The sequence below is a fragment of the Giraffa tippelskirchi genome, chromosome 6 (genome assembly GCF_054371585.1).
Source record: "Giraffa tippelskirchi isolate mGirTip1 chromosome 6, T2T-mGirTip1v1.2.pri, whole genome shotgun sequence".
NCBI lineage: Eukaryota > Metazoa > Chordata > Mammalia > Artiodactyla > Giraffidae > Giraffa > Giraffa tippelskirchi.
In genome coordinates this window covers 63,797,954-63,811,010 of record NC_137280.1, presented here as the reverse complement: position 1 = coordinate 63,811,010, position 13,057 = coordinate 63,797,954, and the positions used below count along the sequence as shown (strand labels likewise).

The 13,057-nt window shown below is 37.9% G+C and overlaps 1 long non-coding RNA gene and 1 pseudogene across 2 annotated transcripts in view; one reads left to right on the top strand and one right to left on the bottom strand.

The window, feature by feature from the left end:
- The first annotated feature begins 4,575 nt into the window (after positions 1 to 4,575).
- LOC145511218 (phosphatidylinositol N-acetylglucosaminyltransferase subunit P-like) lies at positions 4,576 to 8,587 on the top strand (annotated as a pseudogene). Its single transcript, XR_014057643.1, has 2 exons — positions 4,576 to 4,790; positions 5,072 to 8,587. The product of XR_014057643.1 is annotated as a phosphatidylinositol N-acetylglucosaminyltransferase subunit P-like (transcript).
- The window catches only part of LOC145511227 (uncharacterized), a 24,364-nt gene continuing 19,637 nt past the window's right edge, over positions 8,331 to 13,057 (bottom strand). Inside the window, exon 3 of the long non-coding RNA XR_014057681.1 lies at positions 8,331 to 13,029. This is a non-coding gene — a long non-coding RNA (uncharacterized LOC145511227). The remainder of the gene's footprint in view (positions 13,030 to 13,057) is intronic.

The window sequence follows — 13,057 nt, the reverse complement described above, 5'->3', positions numbered from 1 at the left end:
TGATGTTTTAATATCCATTCATGACAAACTTAAAAACACAAAAGAGAAGTTTCATATCTCAGTAAAGGGTATTTATAAAAAATGTGAGGCAAACATCAGGTCAGGAGGTGTTTCAGTCATATTCATAACATAGTTGGTGTCTTACATTAGGCTGATGGCTTGTGTTTGGGGTGGTGGTAGAAAATGGAAAAAAAATATGGACATAAGGGAATCACCCCCTTATTGGAAAAGACTCATCCTACATGTTTTCTGAGAAGCACCTCACCCAGGGCTCTGCACATAATAAATTTCCAAAACATGACTATTGACTGATAGATAAAAGAGTGTCATAAAATACTACAATCATTTCAGAATGGTGCAACTTGGGGATTGCTATACCTTCCAGAAGATTCTTGCTTGGAGTTGTATCATGGTCATACTCCAGCCAAAGTGCTCACTGTATCAATCATTACAGCTTTTATATTCAGCTGCTGAAAGAACTCATTTGTCCAAAAACTCAAAATAACTTTCTCTAAATTTGTTCTGGATAATTACATTGTTTGAATAGCACCCATAATAACAGATTGCTCTAAATTATATATTTTTTCCAGTGATTAAAAAATATTAGAAAAACAATTGATCTTAATGGGCCTTATGAGATGGAGTAATCAAAGTACTAGATAAAGTCTGAAGGGGGTGGGCTTTTAGTCCTGCCCTGGTTATTAATACAGTAATGGGACCTTTGATGGGATTCAATATTTTAGGTCCCTATATTCTATTCTGAAATGCACTACATGATTTACTTATTCATTCAACAAATTAAGAACTTATTACATTATATTAGGCATTATGTTCTTCCCTATGCTATTCAGATGATGGGAAAATCCATACTAATAGGATTTATGAAAAGTGCACTGTGAAAGCAACTTGCTACACAAAAAGCTGGTAGATTCGGGGAGTGAAATAATCCAATAACTACTGATTTATAAAATAAGTCTCAGTCACCTTTTATGTATTCAGTATTTGCACAATGCTAAGTTCTAGGAAGACGCTGGCAAAAATAGAGTTAAGTACTAAATTCAATACAAGATCATGGTCTCTCTTTACAATACAGAAGAAGAATGGATCCTGGTCTGCTTAACTTGAACAAATGTACAACTTTGAACAAATCACCCAATCATCTTATGAGTTCCTGAAACCGATCTTACAACAAAAACCTGGAGCAGTGAGTTTATTTGGAATTTGATCCCATATAACAGAAGGAATGGGGAAAGTGAGATAGGAGAAGAAAGGCAATCAATAAGAGTGTCCGAATGAGCCATTACCACTGTGGGCCTCTGGTGCTCAATCTTTCTGGAGACCATCTCAGTAATCCTGCAAAATGCAGCTCAGAAACGATCTGCCAAGAGACGGGGCAGCTGGGATATTTATCTACGGATTCTTTTCTCTCACTGTGTGAGAGCTGCCCCTGGCACTTTAAGGCTGCCTTGCCTGCAAATGGACAAGTACCTGGAGTGAGAGGTTGTCAGCTTCAGGTGAACTCAGTGGTGAGTTGGGGATGTGGAGTAGGAAATCAACAGTATCTTTCATAGGAACCAATGTCAATTCTGATATTCTAATTTATAAATAAAAATTTCTGATTCATTACAGGACAGCCATGGCATTAACATGGCCTATATCCATTTGTTTTGAAGAAGGAATATTTGCTCTAAATGCTTTGGGGAAAGGGTGATGGCTATGAAAAATATGCAGCTGTGTGGTTCTCAGAGCTCATGAATCCTGCGACCTGGGAAGCAGGAGGTATAAGCCTGTCTTGTCTTCATAATCTCTTTTGAGCACTGTCCAAGAGAAGATTTTGATAGGGGCTTGATGAAAGAGGCCAAGTGGAAAAGTGTGGGTTCATTGCAAATGTTTATTTAACTCAGATACTTCAAAAGCATTTATTGGAGAAACATTTGCAGATTCATGTCAGATGAATCAACATCCTTCACCCATATCAGAGTTATAGCCTGGGGGAGTGACTGTAGTTAGCTAACCAGTAGTTCACATGGTATGAGACTTATTTGAAAAGCTTTGACAATCCAGAGTCAAGTTCCTGGGCTGCAGTTCCCATTCTAATGCAGGAGGGGCAACCTGAGCTGTGGTTGGTGAAGAGCAGTGGTTCTCAAATCTGAGTGTTCACCAGTATCACTTAGAGGACACTTTACAACATAGATAACTGGGACCTACTGCCAAAATTTCTGATTTAGTGGGTATGGAGCGGGGCCCCCAAATCACTATCTCTAATTAAAGTTCCCAGGTGATGCTGATGCTACAGGTCCAGGGATCACATTTTGAGAACAAATGCTTCAGAAGAAGTGAGTCATGAATGAACAGGACAGGGCAGGGGTGGAGGTCACCTAGTACTCTGCTGAGAACTGGATTATAAATCTACAGCCCAAACTCATGATTTCTTGGTCTCCAAAAATGTCACTGCATGTTCATCATCTCAAAGGACATTTCTATTTACTTTCCATTCTGCATTTTGCCCATCCCTAACCCATGACACATAACTTTACCACACCGCAGGATTCATATTAGCTTTCTGAAGCAAGTCTGTGCTTGGCAGAAAAGGGCGGATTTCACTGATAACCAGACTTTGCATGGAAGAAATATACAAGGGTTAAAAATGAAGAAAAGAGAGAAAGAAGAAGGGAAGGGAGGAGTAAAAAGGAAAGACAGGCAAGTAGGACATACTATGAATATACTTTATGTTCTAAGTGCTCTGCTTTGAAAATTCACATACTTGAGAATGTTAAAGCCTCACAAATAGTCTGCCAGTCCTTTATTATTATTCCTAAGAGAAAACCAAGGTTTAAACAGATTATAGGATTTTCCCAAGTGGATAAGACTTGTAAGAGGCACAAGCAAGACTGAAACCTAGAGGCATTCAATTCTAAGTCTAGTGAGATGTTTACTGTTCTCCACCATCAGAAATTTTGTCTCTATGGAGGAATCATACATTATTTGGAATTGCAAAGCAAAGTCACATGGGTGCAGCAGTGATTGCCTCAGATGTTCTAAGGATTCTTGTATTTAAAATCTTGGTGTAATCTATGGCCCTTGTTACTGGCTCCTTGAACTTGAGATAAATCCTGGGTACCTTTCACAGTGTTGTTACAAAAATGAGGTAGTAACTGTGTAACTCCCTGCCTTTGTATATGTTAATCTCACTACCTGGGAGGCTCTCTCCTGTTCTAGGTAGATGCTATTATGTTGCAGATGCACTGGAAATAGTGCTCTTGATCCAGCCAGAGATCTCTCACTGCAGGGCTTCTCAGAATGCCCAGGAAGATGAACCTGGGGACACAGACCTACCAATGCTGAAACCTAGGGAGACCTTAGCCTAGTCTGGATGGGGCCATGATATAACCCAACAGCTTGACAATTGATGGCACACAACCCAGAGAAACACTTCACCATTCCGTTAGAAAGTGCCTATCAAATGATGAAATGGTGATTTTAAGGTGGTTATTTTTCTGTTCCAATTTTACAACTTCTATACAAACATCTCTAGCTTCCTCTCTTCAAGATAGGCCATTGACAATATTTACTATTAGTATGCAGAGTTCAAAAGAAACACACAAGAGAGAGAACTACAAGAAGGACCGCTTTCACTGGAAGACAGGGGTGATTCCTAGCACTTGACTTACACAGACATAGCATGGTCTTCCTAAGGCATCCTGATCCCCTTCTATGGCATTAAATCAGAGATGGGACAAATGTTTAAAGAGCATACTGTGGAGAACTGGGTAAGTGTACAGCTCTTTGCACCTTATAGCCCAGGCTGAGTGTCTTGAAACATGGGATCCAAGGAGAGACAAGAGTCACAAAAGGGATCCATCACTAACCTTTTGGGATACCCAAGTCACTTACCTTCAGCTACACCCTATTTTAGAGGAGGAACAGGTACTAGTTCAATATCACCCAGACTCTGAAAAGAGACTAGATTGAAACAAGAAATAGCCTCTTTGAACTAGTAGGTAAACACATACTACAAAAGTATACCTTTCCAGATTAGGCAGTTTTTCTAAGTACAAACCACAACCACATTTAAACCTAACTCATAAATAATATTCAAATATGTGGTTCCTTACCCGGTCCAAATGGGAATTAAGAAGAACATGAAAGGAGATAGGAAGGGTAGGGATTTGCAGTACAATTTGTTTGAAGCTTATTTGCATAGAGAAAAAAGAGATTTGCCTATGAAGTCCCTGACACATGTAAAGCAGAATGCCACTCTTATTAAAATTGGGTGATCTGATCTGTAAATTAAAACAATGATACCATTTTTTAAATATAATTCAACACAGATTTTTTTTTTTTCTTTTAACAATAAGCCTCAGTGATAGTAAACTTAAGATCCGGGTTCACCTTACTTATGTAAACTAGAAAAAATAATACTCTACACTGACAGGAAGATGGTATTTAATGAAGAAGTTTAAAAAAAAAATCCAGAGCTCCTTCAGTGAAAGAATTCAGACACTAAAACATTAAAAACTGAGTTTTAGGAGTGGGCGCAAGGAGGACCCAAGATTATCTCAAGTCACAGGGAAAATGGTGGAAAGTTCACCGTCACCATTGCCAGAAGGAGCAATTTATGGCTTTGTTCTTTCCTTCAGCTCCCAATTTGGCTTCACACTGTATTTTGTGGGGGCTTTTATTCCTACATCTTGGCTAAACTCCTTAGGCTTAACCTATCAGCCTCGAAAGTATTGAGCTGTTGTGCTGCTTGGGTACCTCCTCATTACTGTAGTCATCGGTTCAGTTCAGTTCAGTTCAGTTGTTCAGTCGCGTCCAACTCTTTGCGACCCCATGGACTGCAGCACACCAGGCCTCCCTATCCATCACCAACTCCCAGAGTTTACTCAAACTCCATGTCTGTTGAGTCGGTGATGCCATCCAACCATCTCATCTTCTGTCGTCCCCTTCTCCTCGCACCTTCAATCTTTCCCAGCATCAGGGTCTTTTCAAATGAGTCAATTCTTCTCATTAGGTGGCCAAAGTATTGGAGTGTCAGCTTCAGCTTCAGTCCTTCCAATGAATATTCAAGAACCGGTTACGGGCTCTTACCTGGAATAAACATGATGAGTATCTCTCTCCACTTAGTTCCATTCAAACAATCACATGTAACTATGCCAAAAATCATCAGCAGAAGGAATACCAAGAAGAGGCCATCCCAGCACTAAGAGATATCCCTATTAGTGAAGTAAACCAAATGTTCTTTCTTACAGTCGAAGAACTTTACACCAAAAACTGAATCTTATGTGGAGCAATATCAAGCATTTATCACAAAATTTTATAGTTTTACTATAAAAATAGTTCCTAATGGACAGAATAAATAAAATACTGCATGACTATATGGCAAAAAAACTTGAGTTCCATATAAAAGGAGCTTACAATTTGAAGCCCAGACTCTCCTGTCCTGGAAAGCATTCTAGAACAAAATGCTTGTCTTCTTACATGTGAACATGTGTGTCTGAGTGTGGAAAGCATATTTGTGATAAAACTGATGACAGAGAAAAAAGGAGTCATTTTAGAATGACCCAAAGAGGTATTCACTAGGATCCCCAAACGAAAGTGTAAGCAAGAGAGTAAGAAGGATACAGAACGAAAAAGCCAGAACTTGGGGAAATGGGGGAGATGACAGAGGGCATCTCTGTCAGATGAGAGCAGTGTTTAATGATGGGCTTGGTAGATGGGCACGCCTGGGTTCCCACCTACCCCACTTACTGGTCATACTGACTAAGAAAAGCTATTTCATTGCCCAGAACCTTGGCTGCTTTATTGGTGAAACAGGGAAAACAATAATCACATTATGGAGTTTTTGTGAGATTTAGCTGAGATAATACAGGTAAGGTATCTTGCAAAATTCCCTGCATTTAAGTGCTTAAATACAGGCTAGTGCTTATTGGGGATGGGTTGAGAGGTGGGGCAGGTGGGAAACAGAGAGATGCCTACTGGGCAAATGCAGACAAAATCCATTTTTTGAACTTTGTTTTCAGTGCCATCAGTTCATATGGGACAATGTAGGCTGATAATCCTAAGATAAAAGACCCAGAGAGCATACTGTGAAGTTGAAATAAAATTACTTACACAAACACAATTATTTATATAAATGTCTGGCACGTGGTAAACATGCAACAATTCATAGATCTTATTTTTATTAAGGAACTATCTCTCACCTTATGTTTATACCTGACACTAATTAGCATGCTGGAAAATGGTTTTATTGTGAATATACAAGTTCCAAGAGGGAAAGTTAAAAAAAGAATAATAAACACGAAAAAAATATCCAACAAAAAACATAAATTAAAGCAACGATGCCATTTTTTACCTGACGCAACGTAATTTTATTTTTCCTTTTAATGATAAGTCCTAGTGATGCTAAGTGGTCATTAAAATAAACTTGATTATTTGTTATTTGAGTATATGTTACTATAGGGAAAACAGATAAAAATGACCCTTTAGAAAGACATTTAGCAATATGTATTAATTATAACAGTCTTCAAATGTTCAAAACCTTTACCAGTAATTCCATTTCTTAAGATCTAACCTATGGAAATAACTAAAAATACTGGGAAATCTATATAAATGTGCCTCTGTGGTATGCTTTCCAAGTGTAAATAATGGAAAACAACCTAAACAGTGAATAGAAGAAGAATAGTTGCTTATATAGTTTCAACTTATCACATTTATTCAATGAAGTATTAGACAGCTATTAAAAATAATGTCAATAAAAAGCTTAAAATAACATATTAAAAGCTTGTAACCTGTACTGTCATGTTAAGGATAAAAGCAGTATATAAAAATGTTTAAATAGCAGGTTCACAGTATATAAAACAACTTACTAATAACTAAAAAAAAAACACACTAGTTTAATAGTGATTGAGTATGTTAGCAATTTTTCTTCTTGTTTTTATATATTGCAATGTTTTTCCATAACAAAAATAATTTTTGTATAATAGTTATAAAATTCCAATGTGATTTCTCTTAAACATTCTAGTAGCAAGATTCTCTAGTACAGGAGTCAGAGAACTATAGCCCTTGGGTCAAATTCAATATGCCACTTGCTTTTATAAATAAAGTTTTATTAGCACACAGTTTCACTATTTAATTGATGTATAGTTTACAGTAGCTTTTGCAGGGCTGAGTAGGTGCAATAAGAACTGTACAGTGCACAAAACCCCAAATACTTATTATCTAAATTTGCCAGGGAAGAATTGCCCACTTCTAATTTTAAGCATTGCATCCAGAGGATCTGACATAGCTCTATATAGACGTTTTGGATACTCAATGATTCCTTAGAGCTCTGAGTTCTAGTAATGATTTTGGAGCAATGGGCAAATCCCACTCAACAGTTTGTTACACAGTCATTGACTGGCCTGATCATGGTTAACTAGTGTATTTTCTAAAAAGTCCAGTCCCACAAAATGCTCCACCTAGAATTCCCTTCATGCAAAATCACTGTGAACATAAAGGGCTTTGACAAGTCCCATAGTTTAGCTTTATTAGAATGAGCACTACAGCAGCGGCTTACTTTATAGTGTACAAAATGTTTTCCTTTATATATTTATCTCATCCATTCACCCATTTATCTATTCAACCATCCTACATTTACTGAGTACATATTCTACCCAACATTGGCATTTAAATGCATCTTTTGGAAATCATTCATTCTTCACTACAGCCTTTGAAGACAGATGCAGTAGAAAATTTATTATCTTTGTATAACCAATGAGGGATCTGAAGGTCAGAAAAGTTGATTACTTTTTCCAAGATTACATGGGTATTAAGAAAGGAAGATTGGAAGAGGAGAAGAAGCTGAGACTTCATCAATATTGTGACATCTAGACTACTCAAGAATGTTTAGGAACAGAGCACACCTACGGGAAAGGAAAGTATGGGAACAAATCCTGGATTCCTACACAAATCAGGCATTTGGGTTGAATGCCAGGGTCACATCAGATTTCCAAATATAATTGCATGTTTCATTAACACAACTGAGCAAACATGATTGGAGTCTCACTTCAAAATTCTTCAGTTCTTTTTTTCAAATTTGATCATGAGATTTTAAATGTCCAGAGTCTCATTTTGGACACTGGTTAGACTGACAGACAAGCCACAGAATGACAAAGACTAAAACTGTTTAATTTGGCCAAACAACAATAGACTGTCTGTGAGTAGTTGAAGCCTAGCTGTGTCAGATTATTCTGGATTCAGTGAGAACCTCTGTCTGAACATCTATTGGCCACAGGAGAATTCCAGAAACTCCCTTTATTTCGAAGTGTGAGTATTGGAACTTCACAGCTGGGTTGGGTATGTCTGGAACTGGAAAATAAAGTTTCACACAGGACTAAATATAACTTCCTGCCAGGCAGGTAGGGACTGCTTGCCAAATCGTGATGGTTGTTCGGATCCAAAAACGATGAAAGAGGTCAATGTTTTGACAACTGAAATTGCTTTCAGGATGGGTAAATCTGCCCTATTTCAGGGGAAATAAGAGTTGCAGGAATTAGTTAATTACCTCTCACTTCCAAACCTTCCAAACTTCAAATATAGCAAGTTCATCGTTCACTTTAGTATAACTAGAACTTAAAGCAAGATAATGAAATTACATCTTAGGCTCAGAGCAGACTTTTCCATGAAAAGACAACTTGGAAAATCTAATTGCCAAGGCACCTTAATAAGAGGTAAATAGGAATAGTCAGAGGAAAGCTCAGTTTCCTCAAACAACATGGACTGGACAATGTCTCTTAGAACTTCTACTGCTCCTGTTTTCTGTCAGGTAGTTAAAAAGTCTGTCTTTTCCTTGCTGTATTTCCAGTTCCTGGGAATGTGCCATGCCCTGCACATGAATAAAGGGACTCTTGAGTCATATCTACTGGAGTCCATGAATAGGTATCTCCTATTTTTGAAAGTAGAAACACAGTTGGTGTGGCTAACATGTTTTCGCATTCACAAGGTAAATGTGTAGCACTGGGGATGAATTAAAGGGTTCTGCCTTTCTTCACAAATGCAGCTTAGATCTCTCCAGAATGAAAGCTGGCAATGATTCTCAGAGTTTAGCAAAGCTGAATCTTGACAAAATTGGGAGGTACTCGTTTTGTCTATATTTTTTTAGGACGCCTTGTATCCCCAGGTACCTAGCTTTGGTATGGTATCCTTCGATAGCTCACAGACTGGGAAATGCACTACCTCACTGTCTGCTGGAAAAATTCTGCTTCTCTTTCCTTTAGAGCCCTGCTAACTCATAGTCTCAAGTTCAAGAATGACACGGACTGGAAGAGACAATCAACATGAAACACAACAGTGTCAAAGTAACAAAATTAGGTAGACAAATAAGCTGAAACATAGTATATGACATGGATGATAATGTTCCCCATTTTAATTTTCATTATAAGCTTCATTATTTGATTTCAATGTAGAAGACCAGGATGGTGTGGATTATTAAAAAAAAAAAAACTAGAAGGAGGAGAGGTAAGGTAAATATTCTACTGCAAGTTGAAGCTGGGCCAAGAAGAGTAATGTAACTTAGTAGACCCAGATGGGGGTGGGGAGGTGGGTGGCTCTGGAAAGAAATACTCAGGACATTCAAAGAAATTGTATGGCCATAATGTCACTTCACAGGAACATCACAAGGAAGCATGCTATGCTACTTCTTGTGTCTCTTAATATCTCTAAACCTCAAGGACTCCACCTATATAATGGCAAGAATAAACCCCACCATGCCTCATTTTCAGTGTTCTCATGAAGATTAAATGACATATTGCAATGACAAGTTATTCTGATATTAGTGTCATTTTTAACAGTAACTATAACAAACTCAAAATTTGAGGAATACTGGGACATTTCGAAGAGTAGTGGAAGAATGAAGATGGATACAAGAGTTCCAGTTTCATAAAGGAACTTGGTAGACTATGTAAATTATAGATACAAATGTACATAATACAAGCTGAAAATGTACATCAAGCTAGACTCTCTTTTTTGAACTAGAGATCTCATCCTTTAATAATAATCTTTAATAATAACGTCCTGATTGGCAATAGAAATTCATAACTATATGGTCATTCAACTTAATTTTTATTTGTTGTCTTTTACCATAAAGCATATACTCCTCTGAAGTACTATAATAGGATAAAGAAAACCATCAGATCAGGCTATATCAAAATATTCAAAGTTGCATTAATAAAGTCAAATACTTGCCTAGACAGTATGTTAATTACATACCTAACAGCCTCTCATAAAATCAAGGCAGGAGAAAGAATATGTTTACGTTCTCCTATGGTAGGAGGTGTTCTGTAATTCCTTCCAAAAAATGCTTCCCTAAGTTAAGCCAGACCTTTTGCTTGGATGGGATTTCACCTGGAACCCAAGATACTTCAGATGAAACTATAGCTCATCAATTTTGTTTTCATCTGTTTGGTGCTGACCGTTGACCTTCCAACAGCCATGATGCCTTTTGTCTTCAGGCCTTTCAATTACCAGACCCCTCCCACTTGGAATGTTCTTTTCCTATCCTTTTGTCCGTTTATCTCTTTGAACTCCTTACCCCCAAAATAAACTATAGGTACATATTTTTTTTTTTTATAGGTACATATTTTGTAATCGATAGTAGTCTATGTATTTTAGACATGGAGGATGTGAGCTAACTGGTTTCAGGTTCCTCTGCTGCAGAAATACTATAAAGCAGAACTTTCAGGGTCTTAAACAATGAAGGTACAACTTCCCAGTGGTGTGTGGGAGCCTGAGGAAACTGACTCACAATTTCCTGCATGTAAAATAGTATATTATTCCAGGGAGAGCCCCAAGAGACAATCTAAGAGCACCTTTCAGCCAGAAGTTTAGAAGCACTTTCAGAGCATGAATACACATATTCTTATTCATAAAACACATACACATCTATTGGTCCTGATCATAAAATCTTTTCTTAAGCATTCCTCTGTACCCACATTGCTGATGCATTTTCTCGGTGGAGTCTAGCCTCCCTTGTGGCCTCCGTTTCTGGGCTGTAACTCAGTAACTTTACCCTTCAGACTGTGCTTTGGCTGCCTTTAGGAACAGCAATGTCTCTGTTCAAATCAGGAGAGCATAATGAAACATTGTCTGCTACAGTATCAAACATGAGAGGTTTCCGCTAAACTAATTGGTAGGGAAAACATTTTGCCTTCATCAAGTGGCAGGGCCTGAAGTCAAGAAAAATGGAAATGGGCTGGGGGAGGTTGGGGAGGGCAGGCAGATCAACTGAATGGACTGGAAGAAAAGATTGCTAGAAGCTGAAAAACTTTAGCTGGGTGCTTAAATGAAGATAGTGTTCTGGTTATCTCTGTGGTCTAGGAAGGAGAAGCAGATTAGGGCTGAAAAGACTTGAAGTCTAAACAAGATTCTTCCATTAACAAACTTGACTCAGTTTACACTTTGGCCAAATTATAATATTGTTGTGTACATAGACTCTTAAACATATTCTGCATAAAGCTCAGTTGAAGCACTAAAATAGATATGAAAATGCAACAAACTTTTAATGCAGTTGTTTTCAACCAGGATGGAAGTAGAATAAAATTGAATTTGCATCAGAATATATTTACTAAAACAAATGCCTCCTTCACTTCCCTTTGCCTTAGCATTATAATTATTTGAAACACTGTATGCCAATGTAAGCAGAAAACAGCAATAGCAGCAACAACAATGCAACCACAAGACATTTATCGAGTGTGTTCTATGTGTTTGGCACTATGCTAAATCATTTACATACTTTACTTAATTCTCATCACAGCTTTCTGGGCTGTGTGCTACCATCATTCCCCCTCCACAAATGAAAAAGCTGAGCAAATGAGGACATGTGTTTAGCTAACTATCCCAGTTACACAGCGTCACTCTGTACGCTTTAAAAGTTGGGAGGAAAAGGATCACATTCTTCATTTGGGAATCCCACGCCAGAACAACTATCTCAAGAGTAAAACTCAATGTCGAACCCTTCCCCTGAATCTCCTCAGCTTCTTCTGTCAATTAAAACCACTGAGAAGTTTCCTTTTTGGCAACCTCTTCTTAAGAATAGGTCTGATTTTGGCTAATTTCACTACTGTACAAGTAATTTTAACAAGTATTTTAAGAGATACAATCACAGTTCACTGGACTAGAAGTTCACAGACTCAAGCTTTTACCCTCTTCTACAGACTATGCAAGCTTCAGTGGGTCACTTAATCTCCCCAAGCCTTGGGGATTTCCTCTTCTGTAATATAATGGGGCTCAGCTGGATGGTCTATAAGCTTTCCCCCTACAATTAATATTACCTGTTGGCAGGTTTGTCTCTTTGATCTAGATGTTAGAAACTATCCTGGCCCTGTTAAAGGATAATACTGGTAGTGGGATGGAGCTGGGGGTAACAAATAAATACACACCTTCATCATCTTACCAAGTCAAGGTTTTCACATCTGCTTATGGGTCAGGAGATCATAATAAAGCAATCAAATGTAAATGACAGAAAGATTCAGTCAAAGAATAAAATACAGAAGCACAATGTGAATTCTAGTACATAGTCATCGAATTTCTATCATTTTCAAATTCATCTGTAAATCAAAGATAACAGCAGTACCTACCTCTTTGAGATTTTTCAGAGTAAGATAATATACCTAAGCTATGAATGCATGATGGGCAAAATAAAAATAATATGTCTGTGAAATCAATCACACCCTCTTCCCTCCAAGTTCTCTGAACCAAGTATGTGAAAGAGACTGTAGACCATTGCTAGTGAATCTAGAATGAAAACTCTGGTTAAGCTCCAAGCCAAAACAGGTTCCCAGGCATGTCTCCCAGCTTTGGATGAATTCAAGATGGGCAAAGCCACTGGTGAACAGCTGGCCTGCCTTACCATGGGAAGAATCTCACGATGTACCATCAAGGAGAATTTGTGCACCTGAAGAGCTGTCTGGATTGGAAAATAGAGGTGTTACCTGTGCTGAGAGCTTCTTTGCCAATCTCTTCAATGATGAGCTGATTATACATTCTACATTCCTTGAAGAAGAATAAGTAGGTGGAGAAG